Below are 21275 nucleotides of genomic sequence, written 5' to 3' on the forward strand. Positions count from 1 at the left end.
CCACCAGGAGTCTTTTCCTTCCAATTAACCCTGGATATCACCACCAGATTAACCTTCCTTATATACGACTTATCACTATAGGAGTCCTAAACACACTACTGATTAAATGCATTTGCTCTAGGGGCGCCTGGGTGGCGCAGTCGGTTAAGCGTCCGACTTCAGCTGTCACGATCTCGCGGTCCGTGAGTTCGAGCCCCGCGTCGGGCTCTGGGCTGATGGCTCAGAGCCTGGAGCCTGTTTCCGATTCTGTGTCTCCCTCTCTCTCTGCCCCTCCCCCGTTCATTCTCTGTCTCTCTCTGTCCCAAAAATAAATAAACATTGAAAAAAAAATTAAAAAAAAAAACTTTAAAAAAAATAAAAAATAAAATAAAATAAATGCATTTGCTCTAGAGCCAAGTAGCCTGGGTTCAAATCCTATGTCAACCACTTTCCTGTGCCCAAGTTTCCTCACTTAAAAAATGAGACACTGAAAAGAGTGTTTACATCACAGGGTTGCTATGGGTCAATGTATACAAGAGCACTTATACCATTATCTATATACAAGAATCTTCAATTAAAACATTTAAACTATTATAGCATTTGTGTACTCAGAAACCTTCAATAGAAAACCTTCTATTTCCATTTGCTAAAATTCTGCGGCCTCCCTCTCCAGAGCCTTCATAATCCAGCCTTCATGATCCATGCTCACCAGCCTCATTAGATTCTGTTCCCCAAATGCGTCCATAAATACACCAGACACAGCACCTTTGTGCCTTGGTCACGCTGTTTCCCTCATTTCAAATGCCTTTCCTTTCCCCATCTCCCCTCCCCAATTCTTCTGTCCCTTAAATGCTCATCACCACTTGTAGAAAAATGACTCCAAATGCAATGACTGGTGACCATACCTGTGTAATCATTTTGCTCCAAGCAGGACAGCATGTCGTTCCTCCCAGGAGGCTATCACCCCAAATAACTCACAAAGCCACTCACGCTCATACGTGTCACTGCTTTCTAAATGCTAAGTACTCACAGAAGGCCCAGAGCATAAACTTGTCTTTCTCATGCTTCGTGGAGCACCATGGATGCCCTCAGAAGCCCATAAATAAAAAATAACTTTGGTATGAGTTAAGTTTTCATCAGGACCATCAGCTATGAAATATTTAAAGGCTCTCTTGGGTTATTAAACCAAACCAATGTTGTGTGTTAAACAGAGACAGGACCAAAAATATATGAATTAATTGACCAAAATATATTTTAAGGGAAGCAAAGACTTAGCCTAAACAGGACTTCATAATGCATATGTGCCCTTCTACACTTCATGTCTTTTTGTTTTTATGGCTTTATTGAGAAATGATTGACAAACAAGAGACTGCCCAATATTAAAGTGCGCAGTTTGATAAATCTCATGTTCTCTTAACCACAAAGCTTTGTAACAATCAGCATTTGTATCAGACTACTTGAAACTCCCTTCTATTTTCAAACATGATCCTGAAATGATAGAACCCAAGTTTGCCTACAATGGAGGCTCTCTGCACCTGTTAGTTACTAGAAATTCCTCTTGGTTGGGAAAATATGTTCCAGAATGTGAAACTCAGAAACCAAAAGGATTTCTTTTTCATTGACAAATTAGAGCTTTGCATTTTCAACCCAGGACATTGGAGGCACTTGATTTGTTCTTGGCTTGGAAATAAAAGATTGTCTCCAAATTGGGGCCCTCCTTAACTATAATCTCTCTATAGATTGCACTCAGTTCAATAGAAGGAGCTTGTTGAGAGACAGAAGAGAACTTCTCTGAGTGTTTTCGGAGAGGTTCACACTGAGAGAATGCCGACTGGTGGATCCTGGCAAATGTTTACTTTTTATTGATTCACTTATTCAACCAACATTTACTGAGTCCCTGCTTTCTGCTGCTGGGTAGCCCTGCCCCATCAGTGGTTTAGAAACTACTGTGAGACATAAGACACAAATTTCCAGTCCTCACAGTGATCCAGCAGGCAACTGTATCCACCTTCCCAGATTCTTAACTTCTCAATATTTTTTCCATGGAATATTCTGTCTGGAACTGAAGTCTTTCCCCGAGTTCTAGCCAGCTTAGGGTAAGCCCCAACTGTCAATGACTTTCTCAAAAAAAAAAAAAAAAAAAAAAAAAAAAAAGGCTCCTATTTCCCAAGCCCACAGCTGCCGGCTAATGTCCGGTTGTGAATGGACTCATCACCCAAAGTGGCCCGACCACTGGGTCACCTTGGGCACCTGTCAAAATTACAGATTCTTTGGCCCCAATCCAACCCGATTTGAATCAGCAGTTCTGGGGGAAGGGAGGATTTCCAGATGAGGAAACTGAGGCTCAAAGAGACTAAATCATAGACTGACATCCATATGTGTGAGTACAGAGCCAAGAAAGGACCCCAGATTTGTTCAGTCCCACCGCCTTGATGCTATAATTAGACACAGGAGGAGGTGTGGAGCCATGTTTGCTGCAGCCCCACCCCCGTCTTGAGTCACAGCCTCTTTATTCCATTTCCCGGAGTCATACATTTCCTCAGCCTCTTCAGAACGTAATCCCGGGTCACAAACTCAAAAGCCCACAATAGACAGGAGGGCACAGGGAAGGACTAGAACAGATTGTGGTGGGGTGAGTGCAGCATCGGAGGAAGGCAAGGAGTCTGGGAAACCAAAGAGTCCTTCCATGTCCAAGCGGGCACCTGCTACTCACCAACCAGCTGTCTCCCAGTGAGAACGTGGGCCCAACAAGATCCAGATTTTCAGGTGAAATCTCAAAATGCCACTCCCATGGTGGCCTTACGCTGTATAACACTCTGTCTCAGAGACTCAAGAGAGAAAATCTGTGGTTGGTCTTGAAGAAGCAAGTTGCTGTGCTGTGAACTGCCTGTGGAGGGGGCCACAGCGCAGGGCACTACAGGCAGTCTCTAGGAAGTGAGGGTCTCAGGCCTAGGTCCAAGGAACCGAATTCTGCCAACAAACTCTGTAAGCTTGGACAAAGATCCAAAATTCCAGAAAAGAATGCAGCGCAGCCAGCATTTTGCTTGGACTTTTGTGAGACCTTAGGCAGAGGACCCAGCTAAGCCATGACCTGACTCTTAACTTACAGAAGCTGCAAGATGATAAATGTGTGTTATTTTAAGCTACCAAGTTGTGGTCATTCTTACAGAGCAATAGAAAACCAATACACTCTCTGAGGTCTGTTCTTCTCAGACAGGGCTTCGAACTCCAGAGGTTCCTTCTCCCATCTGCCATCGACATTTCCATCCTTAACCACCCGAGTCTCAGCTGGCTGCCAAGAGAGAAATTAATTGGACAAACTGATTTGCCATTTATGACTTATCTCCCCCTGCTAGGGAGTCTTTGCATTTTGAAAGAGAGGGCTTGGAGAGACACTGGCTCAATCAAAGGTACGATTGACTCAAAATGATAGAATTTCAGAAAATCACTACAGAAAAGTAGAAGTAATTTGGTGCCTGGAGATTGTCCCAATGGACCTCAAGCCACACCATTGTCTTTACCTAGCAATAAAGTCAGCCCAGCCAAAAACACTCTAAACTTGGAACGGGAGCCAGGAGCCACCTAATTAGGAAGACTTATTAGGGAAAGTCTCCATTTTCCTCTTTGTTACATAGGAGCCAAGACTGCCCCTGCCTGCTTCAAAAGGTTGTTGTTGCACTGTTGGTGGGAATGCAAACTGGTGCAGCTGCTCTGGAACACAGTGTGGAGGTTCCTCAAAAAATTAAAAATAGATCTACCCTACGACCCAGCAATAGCACTGCTAGGAATTTGCCCAAGGGATACAGAAGTGCTGATGCATAGGGGCACTTGTACCCCCAATGTTTATAGCAGCACTTTCCACAATAGCCAAATTATGGAAAGAGCCTAAATGTCCATCAACTGATGAATGGATAAAGAAATTGTGGTTTATATACACAATGAAATACTACGTGGCAATGAGAAAGAATGAAATATGGCCCTTTGTAGCAACGTGGATGGAACTGGAGAGCGTTAAGCTAAGTGAAATAAGTCATACAGAGAAAGACAGATACCATATGTTTTCACTCTTATGTGGATCCTGAGAAACTTGACAGGAACCCATGGGGGAGGGGAAAGAAAAAAATAAAGTTAGAGATGGAGGGAGGCAAACCATAAGAGACTCTTAAAAACTGAGAATACACTGAGGGTTGATGGGGGGTGGGAGGGAAGGGAAAGCGGGTGATGGGCATTGAGGAGGGCACCTGTTGGGATGAGCACTGGGTGTTGTATGGAAACCAATTTGACAATAAATTTGATATTAAAATAAATAAATAAATAAGGTCATTGTGACGATCATACCAGTTGATGTGTGCATGTAAGGTAATGGAAAATACATATTGGCCTCTGCCCCCCAATTACTGGCACAGAGGTCCTTTGTAACTTCCTAGGTGATAGGGATGTCTTGTGTTCTAATAAGGTGAATCCGGGTGGGCTCCTGGATGTCTCCTGGATGAAAGGTAGTCACAGGAGAGACTAGGCCATGATTAGAAGCTTGGAATTTTCAGCTCCACACCCCCCCACCCTCCATTCTCTTGAGGAGGGAGAAGGGCTAGAAATGTAGCTAATCACTGATCGTGTCTCATGAAATCATCATGAAATCCCCATGTAATGGGGTTCAGGCAGCTTCGAGGCTAGTGAACGCATCCATGTACTGGAGGGTGACACACCCCAACTCCATGGGGACACAAGCTTGGGACCCTCCCAGACCTTACCTTATGTATCTCTTCACCCGGCTCTTCACCTGTTTCCTTCATCAGATCCTTCAATAAACTGCTAAGCATAAGTGTTTCCCTGAGTTCTGTGAACCGCTCTAGTAAAACTAATCAAACCTGAGGAAGAGGCCATAAGAACTTCAATGGTCAATTGGATAGAAGTTGTGGGTAGCCTGGGGACCTACAATCTGCGTTTCCTGACCAAACTGTTGACCTGTGGGATCTGACCCTAATTCCAGGTAAGTAATGTCAGAATTAAGTCGAACTGTAGAACACCCACTGGTGTCAGAGAATTGCTTGGTGGGGGTCACATATCTGGTGATCGATGTGTCAGAGGCATCGCAAATGTGATAGGCACGTAACAGTAAAGGAAAACACAGGGAGGAAAAGACTGAATTTTTCTACTCAATGTGAAATCACTCTGTAAGTAAAGAAATATATTCATAAAAACAAAATGAAGTGATATGGCAACCACAGGTCACTTAAGCCAAAAAGATCCCGGTGCACACATTATGATTTCAGCCTTGCAGCTTCACTACTGACCTTGCCCCGTCTATTGTCAGACCTTTGTTTCCTGGCCACCTCTCCGTTTCAGCCGGAGGCTCCCAGCATCCATGCAGCTAGCTGACAAAGGCCAGGGAGGACTGAGATGACACTCACCTTACACCCCAGCACGTGCTAATCAGGGAGGAAGAGGCCTTTGGGAAGGTCACGCAGATGTCTGCAGAGTCCCCTGACACCAGACCAAAAACAGCCCATCAGAGTCCCCAGGCTCCGAAAATGAAATCACCCCTAGAGGTAGCGAGAGCCCGAGTCCTTCAGACCCAAACAGTCAGGGCCCTGAGACCTCTAGAACTCTCTCTCATCAGCAGGGATTCACTGTAGCCAAATCCCCATTTCAAATGGCAGGAGCAAGCGACCACATTTCTCTGATGTCTATGTAGCTTAGCGCGAAACCCACATTAGGCAAGGTGTTTTATTGTATTCAAATGGATAAGAAAAAGAGTGGGAAGGAAGGACAGATGATGATTTATCCTCTTTATAGTCAAACAAACAGAAAAAAACAAAAACAAAACACATGAGCAGAAATAAGCCATTCCTGTTTTAAAGCCAGGGGTGGAAGTCAAGGATCACACGACTGATTGGAAGAGGCAAAAACCCCTCATCCCTCACCTAAATTATTAAATTGTAGAATTTAGTAAGGATAGTAACATAATAGTAATTCTAAAACCAGCCATGACAATACTAAACATTTACTGAGCTCAACATGTGCCTGGCTCGGTGTTGAATGGTTTCCATGCATGCTCTCTCTCAATCCTCACCACAGCCCTGAAGGAAAGCCACCATTATTGCTTTTATTTAACTGATGAAGAGGGGCGCTTGGGTGGTTCAGTCGGTTAAGTGTCTGACTCTTGTTTTCAGCTCAGGTCATGATCTCATGGTTTGTTGAGTTTGAGGTTCGAGCCCCATGTCAAGCTCTGTACTGACAGTGAGGAGCCTGCATGGGATTCTCTCCCTCTCTCTCTCTCTCTCTCTCTCTGCCCCTCCCCTGCTTTCTCTCTGTGTCAAAATAAATAAAATAAAACTTTTTAAAAAATAAATCATTAAAAAAAATAAATAATTGATGAAGAAACCAAAGCTTGGTGAAGTTAGACAATTATACAAGGTTATATACAACTAACAAACAGTAAAGCTGGCTCTTGAAGTGGGCTAGGTCTGCCTCCAGAGCCTGGGCTCTTCCCCATTATGCCATCTTGCCCCCCCAAAATGGATGGGCACAACTCTGCCCCCTTGACCACAAATCTGCTCCTGCTTCTCCCACCCTTGTTCTCCCAAGAGTCTTGTCAGATGTGCCTGGAGAAAGGATTCCCTGCACAGTTCCCAGAACCTCAAAATGACCTTCCCTTCTTCAGAGAAAAGGCAATAAGCCCCACACGATACCTGTTAATATTAACAGTAGCATCAACACCATTGGTACTTGCTCCTCTCCAGAAATGAAACATACCGTTTTCAGAAAGTGAGAATCTTCTTTATTGGAGGCAATCTAGATAACTCAGCTTCACCCACAACTTGGTGCCAATAAACAAATGGATATAGTCTTGGCAACTGAGGAAGAAATTGTTGGCTTTGCCTGGAACACTTTCCCTGCGTGGCCAGGACTTGACCCAAAAGCAATAATACCTTTTTATATTGTTGAGGTACTTTGCAAAACTAGATTTGGTTGCGTCATCTTCTTTAAAGACTTAAAATTAGTAAGCAAGAGACAATTGAAGGCTAATAGGTTTATAGTAGCATCGAAGAAAGAAGCATAGGTTAAAAAAGTATCCAACGTTCGCAACCTGAAATTAACAGTGCATTGGAAGAATGTCAAGTTTAGGCAGAAATGAGAGCAAAAACCATAGGCTCCATAGTAGCCTCTGTGTGGCAGAGTAGATGATCATTAAATAGACATATGGTACCCAAAAAGGTCAGCGTTCACTTGAGGTTGCTTTCTCAGTGTTGCTGTTCCACAGAACAGATCTAGTCCTTCGTGTTACAGGGAGATTCCAGGATTATAGTGGGGACGTGTCTCTAATTATAAAGAAGAAAGGGAAGAAGTCAAAGATGAAAGATTAGAAGGAAGACTGAGGGGAAAAGGAAGGAAGGAGAAAAAAGAGGAAAAGCAAAAAACGTGGACTGCAAGTGAAACCCAGTGGGGACAAGTCAAGTCTGTATCACGACAATAAAAAGATTTTCAAATTTCCAAGTATGAAACTTCATGAAACGCAGGTATTAAAAAAATACAAAAACAAAAAAAATCAGATAGCATATTGGAACTCTTGGTATCAGAATCTAACCTGTAATTCAGAAAATAATAATCGCGATGTTTAATGCCACAGGAAGGAGTGGAAGGTCATGGTAAGAGGGAATATTAGTTTGAATGATATCTGTACTATATAGGTAAACTAAATAGCAGTTTTCCAATTTTCGGTTTTCATAATAATAGCTATCATTTCTTAAGTGCCTTGTGTACCCATCTCTTTGCCAAACACTATTTTTAATACTCTATTTGATTTCATCTTCCCAACAGGTGTACCAGATAACTATAATCATCCTCATTCATGTGTGAGAAAATGGAAAATGAGAGAGGGTACATTCCTCAAAGATGCCCAGCCAGTAAGAGGCAGAGCTGCTCCAGAGGGCCAGCCCCGTGTGACCGGACTACTCTCAAACCTGCCCGGTCATAAGCGTCACCACCCCACCACCAGCATCCACAACAACACCTACTGAGCAGTTTACGTGGAGGGTCACCTCTAACCCCCACCATAACTCCTTGAGGTGGTAACTATTGTCGCTCCCACTTTACAGAAGGGGAAACTGAGTCTCAGTTTAATAATGATTTAATAATGCCCATGTTCACCCAGCTAGTAAGGTGCTAGGGTTAGGATATGAACTCAGACACGCTGACTTCATATGCCAAACCACTGCATGCTTCAATATTCCATACATTTCAGAAATATGAGACTTTCAAACGTACTTACACAAATAATACGGAACTAGCGTCTCAATGAATGTGAATGAGTGGCTTGCCCTTTTGCACTCTGAACATGAGAATTAGCATTGAAATCAGATCAAATTCAGTTACAAGTCACCTAATGCAGGGACCCGTCAGTTGTGTTTTATTTCCAGTTTCTCATTTTGGTGGAAAATGCTGTAACGAGTTCATTGCGATAAATCACATTAATAGCCTATCGGAATTAGACATTCAAAAAAGGAGCCGATGGCGAGTCTTACTATCTTTCTAAAGCAACAGTACATGAACAAATTCAAAGCAATATTCTAAACAGAAGACAGTGAAGAAATCTGGAAACCCTTCCCTACTACAGGCTTTGAGGTGTATGTATGTTTGTGGACACAAACAACCTGGGCCAGTAGGTCTCGGTAAATGATTGGGTCTTCAGCCATATTTGTCTGGCAATGAGCAGGAAAATTAACAAACTCTGAAGAGTCCAGCTTCTTCCTTTTCCACTCTCTTCCTGCAGCTACACTTTCACAATACATTGACCAAGTTGTAGGTGTTTATCTATCTAATGACCGAGAGGTACTCTAGAACGCACACATTCTATGAAACGTGGCTCAGTCAGGAGGAGACAGGCTATGCTGCATTAAAACGTGAGCCAGTGACTTCGCCCAGGAAAGTTACATTTCTTGCTCCCACAGAGTGCAATGTCAACTGAACAACTCCCCAGAGTACCCGTCCTTCTTTGGGGACACAGTCATCCAGGCTGCTTCACTATCTCGGCACCTGGCCTGCAAGCTCACAGCAGCACCGGGAGCGGAAAAAACAGAGCGACAGGATCCCACACAGGCTCTGACCAGCACATCTGCTACTCTGCTGACAGTTCAAGGGCCAGCATTTGACTCACGGATGAGAGGGCCCAGAAACGTAAGGAAGCACATGCATGCCTAGCGGGGAATAAATGTCTGACACCGAGCATCATATACACGTTTCTGAATTATTACTACCACTGTCGCTGCTGTCACTACGAATACCATTTATTTATTAAAACCGAAGTTTGTTTCATTCATTTTTTTTTTTAAAGAACAAATTTAGGGTCTTCTTAATTCCACTAAGATCATTTTGCTTCATTAATTTTGCTTCTGTATTTAAACGTCTGCAAACTCGTCTGTTCTTCGGGATTTTGTTGTTGTTTCTTTTGTATCTTTTTAAGCTGGGTACTTGATGTTCAATCTTTCTTGTTTTCTAATAACCTTCAGGCGAGAAATTTCTCTCTGAATGCCACGTGGGCTGCTTTCTACGGTTTTGATACCTGCTACTTTCCTTGCGGTTTCATTCTGAATATTTTGCGATTTTACCCTGACTCCCTCTTTTTTTTTTTAATTTTTTTTTAACGTTTATTTATTTTTGAGACAGAGAGAGACAGAGCGTGAATAGGGGAAGGGCAGAGGGAGAGGGAGACACAGAATTCGAAACAGGCTCCAGGCTCTGAGCTGTCAGCACAGCGCCTGACGCGGAACTCGAACTCACAGACCGCGAGATCATGACCTGAGCCGAAGCCTGACGCTTAACCGACTGAGCCACCCAGGCGCCCCCTGACTCCCTCTTTTATCCAAAAACTGAATTACTTAGGAATGTGCTTTAATTCCCAAATGTATAGATTTTGAGTGACTCTCTTGTTGTTAATTTATAATCATATTACATTGTAATTAAATAACATGATACCACCTGTATGACAATAAAAGACAAGGGGTGCCGGGGTGGCTCAGTCGGTTAAGCGCCCGACTTTGGCTCACGATTCATGAGTTCAGGCCCCACGTTAGGCTCTCTGCTGTTGGTGCAGAGCCTGCTTTGGATCCTCTGTCTCCCTCTCTCTCTGTCCCTCTCCTGCTCTCTCTCTCTATCTCTCTGTTTCTCTCAAAAATAAATAAACATTTAAAAAATATTTAACATGTAATTTCTTTTGTAGCCCATTAGTGCTCTATTTATCTCACTCTCTAAAACAAGGTAAATAATTACATTGGGAGCTTTTACCAAAAAACCTATAGCCCAATGCTTCTTGAGACTACTGGGTCCGAATCTCCAGGGGCAGGGCTAGGCATTGTATTTTCACCTGCCCCTTCACATCCACCACAGCAATCACATACACCACTGGTTGAAAACCTCTGCTCCAATGATTTTGTAGATCTGGAGTTTGAGGAATTGGGAGATTAGGAAAAAGATTGCAGGAGGAGCAGACTGGGTTGTAGCAGAAATGAACAATTCTTCCTGGTCATATTAAGTAACTGTATCTGTTCAGCACTGTATCTCCCTTACTGCACACACAGTGCCTGGCACAGAAAAGGAACCAAGAAACATGGATGATTAGATCAATCATGTTGCCTATGCAACTATGAGCATTACATAATGATAGCTAATAGTGTGTATAACAGAAATAAACTTTATTTCATCCTCTGAAATACCAATCACTTGTGAGAAGGTGTGACAACATTTCCGTTACTTTTGTATCTTCTCCCCATGCACAACGTTGAGCACACAGCAAACACTTCATAAATACGTCTTAAATGTAATTTATAAACACATGCTTTCATTTTTTCTATTGCCGCCGGAATAAATTATCACAAACACGGTGGCTTAAGAGAACGGAAATTGATTATCTCAGAGTTCGGGAAGTCAGAAGTTCCAAATGGGTCTCCCTGGACTAACCAAGGTGTCAGCAAGGCTACATTCCTTTCTGGAGACTCTAGAAAAGAATCTACTTTTCTCCCCTTTTCTACTTCCAGAGGCTGCACATGCCTTAGCTTGTGGCTCCCTTCAAAGTCATCCGTGGCAGGCCTTCCTCACAGTGCCATTTCCCTGTTTCTGAGTTTTGTTTTGTTTTGTGTGTGTTTTGTTTTGGTTTTTTTTTTGTTTTTTTTTTTTTTTTTTGCCTCTGCCTTGCCCTGTAAAAGAATCCCATGATTACATTGGCCCACCAGATAATCCAGCATAATCTCATTATTTTAAGGCCAGCTGATGAGCAAGTTTAATTCCATCTGCAGCCTCCATTCCTCTTGCCAGGTAGTGAAACATACACACCATTTCTGGGCAGGAATACCTTCGCAGGGGGCCCTTATTTGGTCTACCACAACATGTAAAACAAAACAAAACACCCAGGAAGAACAGAGGAAGAAATACTGGGCAAGAAGTGAATGGCCAAAATGGAGTGGTAACATTAATAACAATAATAAGTAACAAGATTCTGGAACAAAGCAAAAAAATTCTCTAGTCAATGCTATTAACTAAATTTCAAGGGAGCACTGGGAGCACACACATGCACACACACTCACGAAGCCACTAATATCCTGGTTAACTGATGCCACAGCTGGGATATAACCATTTCCTAATTAGACAAACTGAGCAAGAAATGAGTGACATTTTGTTATATATAGAACTTTTGCAGAAAAAGTTCCCAAATTCCTTTCTTCCTGGAGACAGATTATTTTCTTGCCCCCTCCATTCCAGCTCACCTCTAACATTTCTGGAAATTTTCTAGGAGGATGGATAAAAGTCTCAACACTTGCTTACCTGCCTTAACCCATCACTGTGCAAGGATGGCCGGTGACTGTCCCCGCATACTCACGAAATGGAGCACCACCGCCCTGGTTTACAGGCGAAGTCTGGTCAGCATCACCCCCTCGTGCAGAGAGGCAGAGAAATCATTCTCTGTGGTTACCCAACCAATTTGCTGGATGAAACTTCTCGGCTAAAACTCCATGGAAACCAGTTGTTTGGACAGTGATGTTCCCCAGAGATTTTAGAATCAACGTCTTCATCATTCGAAACCTACATATTGGGAAATCTCTCCAAAATATTGCGCAACAAGAACAATGGTACTGAATCAATACTGCGTGAAAAGATACAACAGCAAAAAACAAATCCTTCATCTCCACGCCTTGGAAAGAGCACTCCGAACGTGATTGCGACAATTCTTTCTGGCTGTGAACCTCCGTTCTTCTCCTGTTCCACAGAGTCAGTAAAATACCAGTATTCTTTTGCATGTTTGGGACATTTTTTAAAAAAGGTTTTGGGTTGTTGTTTCTGCTGTGTTGTTTTTGCTGCCGTCTGTGGTCCCCCTTCTGGTTTGAGCTGGCAGTGTGGCTTCCTTGAGTGGCTTCCTTCCCCTTGTCATTTGTGGAAATAGTGACTAGGATACCAAGCTAGTTAGAACTGTAAGCAAAGTGAGATTGGACAGGCTAACAAAGCTGTCTCTTACAAGTACGTGAGATTTCAGCCCAAGCCGGAGTGACATCGCACACACGACTGCCCATTCCAGCTGGAATTTGTGACTCTTTGACACCTATTTGGCTACTTAGAAGCTATTTTTACCTCTTTTCTATTTTTGCCCTGAATAGGTTAGTGTGAATTAGTTATGTTTTGGCAAGATGAAATATTGCTATAAAAGTTCCTTGGTTCTGGGACCAGAGCAGGGCGGGGGGCGGGGGGGGGGGAGGGGAAGCCCCTTTCAATGTTTATGACAACTTGATATAAAACCAGTGTAGGGGCGCCTGGGTGGCGCAGTCGGTTAAGCGTCCGACTTCAGCCAGGTCACGATCTCGCGGTCCATGAGTTCGAGCCCCGCGTCAGGCTCTGGGCTGATGGCTCAGAGCCTGGAGCCTGTTTCCGATTCTGTGTCTCCCTCTCTCTCTGCCCCTCCCCCGTTCATGCTCTGTCTCTCTCTGTCCCAAAAATAAATAAACGTTGAAAAAAAAAATTAAAAAAAAAAAAACAGTGTAAATATCCATTAATAGAATACGTAAGTGTGGTTCATCTGTATGATGATGTGGCTATGGACTGTGTATACCACATACACATATGCTGACTGGAAAATATATTTATTGTCATATTGTTTTGTTAGGGGAGGAGGGAGCTTGTGGATAGAAAAATGTTTCCCTCTTTGTCCCCCAGCAGACAGTCCTGAGATGTAGTTCATAAGCCCCTCGGGAGGTGCCAGCAGGTCAGTAATGCATCCTTCTGTTGGCTGTCCCTCTTTCCCCGATTCACTCCCTCAGTCCTTACCCCTGCTCCCTGCCATCATCTCCCTGCCATCACAAAAGCCTTTGTCTCAGGTTTTGCTTTTGAGAGAAGCTGGGCTGCCTGGGTGGCTCAGTCAGTTAAGTTCAGTTAAGTTCGACTCTTGGTTTTGGCTCAGCTCATGATCTCTCGCTTTCATGAGTTCGAGCCCCACATCAGGCTCCGTGCTAACAGCGCGGAGCCCACTTGGGATTCGCTGTCTCTCTCTCTCTGCCCCTCTCTGACTCACACTGTCTCAGTCTCTCTCCAAATGAATAAACTTTAAAAAAAAAAAAAAAGACACTGTCAAATGAGAACATGATGTTTACAGCTGCTGTACCCACCTTGCAACCCCGAGGGGAAGACAAAGAGAATTGCCAAGACACTGACCCAGATCTATGGCATCACTGGGCTACAAGAACAACCGTGTACCTCTAGACATCTTGTTCCATGAAAAGAATAAACCCCTATTAAGTCACTCGCTCTTGGGGTTTCTGTTATTTGCAGCCAAAAGTACTTTAATGTTTTTTTTAACATTTATTTATTATTGAGAGACAGAGACAGAGCATGAGCATGGGAGGGGCAGAGAGAGGGGGGAGACACAGAATCCGAAGCAGGCTCCAGGTTCTGAGCTGTCAGCACAGAGCCCGACGCTGGGCTCAAACTCACAAACTGAGAGATCATGACCTGAGCCAAAGTCAGATGCTTAACCAACTGAGCCACACAGGTTCCCCCCAAAAACACCTTAAATGATACTCATGACCGATCAACATCCTTCTTGGGAATGCTTTATTTAGCTGAAGGCGAGGGATAAGCCCTCTGCACGGGAAGCCTGGAGTGGGGAGCCAGGCAGCTTCTCGTGACCAGAGTTCCAGCTTCTGGAGAATGCTGGTCTGAGAGAAGCAGAGACAAAAGGCCAAGAGACTGAGTCCTGTGGTTTAAATTCTTCTGCCAGTGAGTTCCTCTTTTTGCCCCAAATGGTTGAGGTAGAGTTTCTATCACTTGCAAACAGAAGTCCCACCTAAGTGAAGTATGAGCGCATCCTTGTTTTAAAAAAAAAAAAAAAAAAAAAAGAGGGAGTGTAGTGTGTGAGCATATGTTCCTCTAAGCATGCAAAAAAATGCGGATAGATGTACTGACAGTAACTAGTAAGACTGGGTCATCATTTCTCTCAGAGAGTTGGAACAGAGTAGGTTCGGGACACACGCATCATGTTTACTTTATAATCTTCTCGATGCTTAAACTTGTTCTTCCCAGCTTGTACCATTTATGTAATTTTAAGAGGCTAAAAACTTCAGAAACCCTGAGCTAATAAGTGTGTGTTGCTTTGTGCCATTAAAATAATTTGAGATATGCAGTAACTGGAAACTAATAGACGTGATTCATTACAAAGTTGAGAACCCCTGCTTTACAAATGACCCAGCAAACCTCAGACAGCCAACCACAGATTCCCAGACCACATAAAACTAGCAACAACGTGCCCAGTAAGGGACTGAGGCTGGGAAGTTGTATCCAATCTGCCTCTGACTACGGCCCCCAACCCCCCTCCCCAAACATAGTTTCCATTTCCCCAAAACCCAACCCTAGTAAGTCCACAGTGTAAGTTTTAAACAAACAAACAAAACAGCATGTTTGCTATACAAATAAAAGCAAGCTCATCCACTCACCCCTCTCCAGCCCAGTGCATTTCTAGACAGAAAAATCTAGAACGGCCACAGCCCCGAGTGTCTGCACAAGTAGCCTGCATCACTCAAGGAGGTGAGCAGTATGCTGGGCCAACCTAAGCACCCAGGCTGGTGGGATGGAACCAGGACCAGAAAGGAAGGGGTCATGGGAAACTGATACGGCTGGCTCAGCCACAAGCCACTAGGTAAATGGACCAAAGCGCGTAATTGTAAGGACATGACACTCTTGGGGCGGAGATGGCGTCACCAAGTGGAGCACAGCCAGCGAAAAGAAAGGCAGGTGACAGTTCTGAGCAATGCCAGCTGGACCCCAAATGTTGGCTGGAGGAGGCCAGGAGGAGGACACAGGGAGAGCAGCAAGATCTTGTGTGAGGCTAAGGGGCTGGAGACAACACCTGATGATAGGTGGGACCCAGAATTCCAGGCAGGGATACCAAGGCAGAAGTTCAAGGGTCTGAACAGCAAGAGCTACAGGTGCATACTTACTGGATGGCGAGTGCTCGTATTTTGCTTCATTCTCCCAAAAACCCCGTGAGGGGGGAATTTTTATTATCTCCATTTTTCAGATGAAGAACCTAAGGTAGACAGATGTGTGATTTGCTCAAAATCACACAGCCCAGTATATTAGTCGGCTCAGGCTGCTGCAGCACAGCACCACGGCTTGGGTGGTTTCAGAACAAAAATTCATTTCCTCGGCATTCTGGAGGCTCAAAGAGCAAGATGGCCGTGCTTGGCAGAGTTGTTCTCTGGTGAAGCCTCTCTTCCTGACTTGCAGACGGCTGCCTTCTTGTCGCCCTCGTACAGCCTTTCTTTCATGTGGGGAAGAGAAAGATCACTGGCTTCTCTTTCTCTTCTTCTTCTTTTTTTTTTTTTTTTACTAAAAAAATTCTTTTAATGTTCATTTATTTTTGAGAGAGAGAGACACACACACACACAGAGGGCAAGCAGAGGGATGGAGAGAGAGGGAGACACAGAATCTGAAGCAGGCTCCAGGCTGTCAACACAGAGCCTGATGCGGGGCTCAAACCCACAAACCATGAGATCATGACCTGAGCTGAAGTCAGACGCTTAACCGACTGAGCCACCCAGGCATCTCTCTCTCTCTCTCTCTCTCTCTCTCTCTCTCTCTCTCTCTCTCTCTTCTTATAAGGACACCCATCCTATCAGATTAGGGGCCCACCCTTATAAACTCATTTAACCTTAGTGACCTTCTTAAAGGCCCTATCTCCAAGTACAGTCACATTGGGAGCTAAGGCTTCAGCATATGAACTTGGGGGGTGGAAGGAGGAGACACAATTCAGTCTGGAGCTAGCTATTCGCAAACAGACAGTGGGATTCCAGAGCCTGATGTTCTTTAGGTGTGTATATTTTTATGTTTTATTGAGGTATAAATTAAATATTATAGTTCAGTGCTTTTTGAATAAATGCATACATCCATGTGACCCACATTCCTAGCAAGAACTATATACAGTAATTCTCTTGACCACTCCGCTCTCCCGTACTAGCCACTGACAGGAGTGGTAGATTTCATGGCAGCCAGGAGTCATTTCTGGTACTGCACACACAAGCTTTGCTCCCAGGAAGACTCGATTCTGAGTGGGAGCGCTCTCTCGCGTGATGTCTCCCTACCCCCCCTCCCCCCCCCCCAACCTGCACACACAGCCTCCTTGCCTGGGTCAGCCCTTATCTCTGCTGCTCTGTGCTGGATCCCAGGAGACTGACCCTTGTGAGCTGTGTTTCCCGGGGTATTTTGCCCCCCCCCCCTCTCTGCCGAAGGCAGTGTCTCTGGCATCTCCTCTCTGGCTCCGGCTTTCACCAGACAGACCCAAGGTGGTTTTCCATCACACGACCCTCATGCCTCCCCCGCTTTAGTAAACAAGCATCTCCCCCCCTTGGCCTCCAGTTTAGAAGTAACTGTGGCTTTCAGCTGTTACTGTTCTTTGGGTTCTCAGCTCTCCCCTCCCCTCCTGTATAAACAGTTACATGCATTAAATTCCCTCTGTTTCAACTGCTCAGCACGGTCTCTCTTTTCCTGGTTACACCTTTATAGAACACTGGTACACTCTCTACTCGTCAGGACCGGCTCAGAAACCGCGGTGCTTCTAGGGGTTAGATGGAGCCCACCCACAGAGGCTGAAAGCTGGAGGACTCATCAGCACAGATTTCCCCAAGTGGGATGGGGGGCGGGGGGGCAGGGACCGTATTTACATTTGTTCTGCACTGGTTGACATCTTGTTGGGCCACCTTGTTAGCAAATTAGCGCCTTCCTCCAATTCATTCCTTGCCCAAGGCTCACCTGGTCTTCAGGTGGACCTCTGCAAGCTGTCAAGACTAGAGAGGCTTTTATCACCTGGCTCTTCAGCTATTGTCATGACACTAAGCTACTAATTGGATTTGCCTGACTGCCACTTATTTTCAAAAACACATGTTCGTCTCCGTGAAGCGGTTGGGAAGAAAAGAGTGACTGAGGAGAGCAAGACGGGACACTGCAACAAGAGAAGCCTTCAACAGCCTGTGGGTATCCCCTGGGATCCCGCCAAGCAGCTTAGGGGGTCGGGGAGGAAGCCTGCAACGGAGGCTTAAAAGAGACAGAATGCCTGGCCACTCCGGTTCCAGGTCAGCAGCCTCTGGCGCACTGTAAAATCCGTATGGAGTAGATCCCCAGGACCACAGCAGAAGGACCTCCATCTTGACTTTGGCTGCAAAACAAAGCCTTGTCTTCCAAGAGCCTTTGGCTCCAGGAGGGAGAACCAGGAGGCAGACTGCACCCCAACTGGCTCACTGCCCCATATCCCGGGCCTTCTCCAGATCGGTAACCGCTGTGAGTCAAGTTTCCTTTTCTCGCCTCACCCCACCTAAGTAACGGCTGTTGGCCTGTCCCGCCTGCAGGAGCAGGAGCCCTGCTGGCAAAAGGTAAAAGGAGAGCAGACAGTCCCCACTTCTCTTTCCCCCTGCGTGATAAATCACTTCAGCCCGGAGAAATGTTGTGAAACAACCTGGCAGCTAATGGGAGAAATGTAACCCAAAAAAAGAAAGAAATGAAGAAAGAATCCTGTTAGTCACAGAGCTTTTCATCTGAACCGCCAAGCAGGCCCTGGCTTTCTGCGGGAATAATAAAATCACACTGTGTTAGCTCCCTGAACAAAGGCAGCTCCCTCGAATGTAACTCTTCAGGGCTTCGGAGTTGGATTAGTTTTCCCCGGGGCCAAGGCACACATGAAAAGGAGAGACCAAGTGCCCTTCAGAAAATCAAAGACGGAAATAAGCTTGCTATTCAAACGAGGAAAGCACAGGCTGTGGGGCAGCTCCGCTCTGTGGTCCGTTCAACACCTGGTGAACAACCAGCATGGTCCCCGCCCGAGCTGGAATTTTCCCACAGTGGGCCGGCAACCTTACAGGCCCAGGAGCACGCCAGCACTGTCTGCTGGCCCTTGGAAAATAGGGTGAGAAGGAAGGGCTGGAAGAGGTACTCCGTGCCAAAGGAAAATCACAAAAGCTGAAAGTTCTTGTAAGAGAAAGACCTCAAAGCAGGAGGCTGGAGTTATTTTAGAGGTAAAGAAATACTCTGTGGAGATGTGTTTAGAAACACACACACACACACACACACACACACAGAATGTATGATATCATACGATAGGAACAAAATGTTCTCTCCACAATAAAAAGCCAGTACGGAATTGGTTATTTTAACATCACCTGAGCCTAATGCATGCCACCTAGGCAGCAGTCTGTTTGAGGCAGAGAAATTGGGGCTTGGTAACTCTATCTTAGCCATCTCCACCCTCCCACCCCATCCTGCCAAGCGCCTGCCTTCAGCAACCCCTTCTTCCAAAGGCATCCAGGACTCTCAGGATTCTCTGAGAAGACTGTTCCTCTAAATTATTCATAATCCAGTGCCACTTACGTCCACCCTTCCCTTCCCAGAAGTATTTGCTACGTAAGAATCCGGCAAAGATGAGCAGTGCCTGAGCACACAGTCACTCCTGATAAAATTTCAAGCACCTGTAGAGATTTCATTAGGGGTGGGAGGAGAGGCTCTTACCCTTAGCCTGTATCATACGACAAATAAAAACATACTGTAAACTTGACCTCTTTTAGAGCATTAAGTCACAGTGAACGGGTGTGAGAACATTACTTTTTAAATGCTGACTTTCAAAACTTGAGATCACAACTTTCAATCAAAATAGCCATGTGCCTAAAGAAGGCCAACAGGAAAATACTTATGAATTTATTTCTAAATCGCGTTCTCCTCGTGTTTGAGCTTTCATATCTATAAAGGCGTGGGAAAACTTTTTAGAATAACCAACAAGACTTTCTACAATCCTGATTGTAAAAAGTAATTGCTATCCTGATTGTAATATGATACCATACATTGTGTGTGTGTGTGTGTGTGTGTGTGTGTGTGTGTCTGTGTGTGTTTCTAAACACATCTCCACAAAGAGTATTTCTTTACCTCTTGTTGATCTTGCCACACTTCTTTTCTAGCGGTGCACCAAAACATTTTGGAAGTGCCTGGTCCTGGTAAGGATAAAATACAATGAATGGTCTATGCTCATAGTTACAAGAGTAAGGGATTCCGATTATAAAATTGACATCCTCATTCCCGATTATGTCAGACTATTACCAGACAGTTACAATAATCCCTCTCAACCGCGTGCTCTTTTTTGAGGTGACTTTGCCACTCTTTGTTCCCAGCAGGAGCTGGAGTCTACTTCCTCTCTCCCCTTGAATCTGGGCTGGCTTTGTGACTCGCTCTGACCAACAGAATCTGGCAGGAGGGACTGACTCAGTGTGATTTCTAGGCTCAGGACTTAAGAAGCCTTAGAATCTCCATCTCATCCTCTTGGAGCCCCAAGCCTCCAGGTGAGCCTGTTCAGCCTATACTACTAGAAAGAGTCTCCTGGAGAAGCACCAAGGCGCCCAGCCCCAGCTGTGTGAGTGGAGCCGTACTGCACCCTCCAGCCCTAGTCACAACCGGCCCGCATATGGAGAAGAGAGACAAGTCTTCTCCATGAGTCCTGCTCAAATTGCAGACCTCCAAAATCACAAGCGGATTAATTCAGTTTGTTTGGGGGTAGTTTGTTCCATAGCAGTAGACAACCAAAACACCAAGCTCTTACAAAAATGACTAAATTATGCATAGCTATCCAGACTTGACACATTAAAGACATTTGGCCTCAGAAAGCATAATCTGTCTCAGTACAAACACGTGAATGATCAAAGTCCAAGTTACGCTCCAAATCAGAGACTGCTCCCCAAATGCTCACGCTCTCCATCTTCTAGGAGACTGGTTCTCAAAGGGTGGTCCTGGACCAGCAGTAGCAGCAACACCTGGGAACTTGCTACAAATGCAATTTCTTGCCTCTTACTGAAGGAGAAACTTGTGTTTCAACAAGCCTTGCAGGTGATTCTGATGCATTTACAACTGCTGTTCCATAGCCATAACACTTCTTTGGGTTTTTTGTTTTGTTTTGTTTTGTTTAATACTTGTTTTTTTTGTTTTGTTTTTTTTTTTTTATTTAAAAAAAAATTTTTTTTTTCAACGTTTATTTATTTTTGGGACAGAGGGAGACAGAGCATGAACGGGGGAGGGGCAGAGAGAGAGAGGGAGACACAGAACCGGAAACAGGCTCCAGGCTCCGAGCCATCAGCCCAGAGCCCGACGCGGGGCTCAAACTCGCGGACTGCGAGATCGTGACCTGGCTGAAGTCGGACGCTCAACCGACTGCGCCACCCAGGCGCCCCAATACTTGTTTATTTTTGACAGAGAGGAAGAGAGAGACAAAGCATGAGTGGGGGAGGGGCAGAAAGAGAGGGAGACAGAATCTGAAGCGGGCTCCAGGCTCCGAGCTGTCAGCACAGAGGCCAATATGGGGCTCGAACCCACGAACCCTGAAATCATGACCTGAGCTGAAGACGGACGCTTGGCTGAGCCACCCAGGCGCCCCTGTAGTAAACACACTTCTGATGTTTAACTGGTATATCTGGCCACCTGGATAAAGACTAGGTAAAATGGCCAGGTAAGGCTACAGGTAAGTTTAGGTCAGCAAGAAGTAAGCAAAAATGGGAAAATGGCCGTCCCCTTGTCTGTGTTGTTCACCTTCATGCTGGCTGGAATTCAGATGTGATGGCTGGAGCCCCAGAAACTGTCTTAGACCATGAGATGATCCTTGGGAATGAAGCCATGCACAGCAGAACAACAAGAGGGAAGGAGAGAGAGTCCTGACGCTATGGAGCTGCCACATTGGCTCTGGACCACCTCCTTGACTTCCTGAACATGACCAAGAAATTCCCATTTTGCTTAAGCCT

At 45.0% G+C, this 21275-nt stretch overlaps 1 long non-coding RNA gene across 5 annotated transcripts in view; it reads right to left on the reverse strand.

Moving 5' to 3' along the window:
- LOC121030975 (uncharacterized) overlaps positions 1–21275 on the reverse strand; it is a 76781-nt gene that overhangs the window by 34234 nt on the left and 21272 nt on the right. For 3 of the 5 annotated variants that reach the window (XR_005790489.1, XR_005790491.1, XR_005790487.1), the window contains exon 1: positions 11797–12690. The exons of the other annotated variants lie outside the window; for them this stretch is intronic. This is a non-coding gene — a long non-coding RNA (uncharacterized LOC121030975). Of the gene's footprint in view, positions 1–11796; positions 12691–21275 lie in introns of those variants that run through there. 5 annotated transcript variants of the gene reach the window in all.

This window comes from Herpailurus yagouaroundi, unplaced genomic scaffold (genome assembly GCF_014898765.1).
Source record: "Herpailurus yagouaroundi ecotype Mexico unplaced genomic scaffold, PumYag 140, whole genome shotgun sequence".
Classification (NCBI taxonomy): domain Eukaryota; kingdom Metazoa; phylum Chordata; class Mammalia; order Carnivora; family Felidae; genus Herpailurus; species Herpailurus yagouaroundi.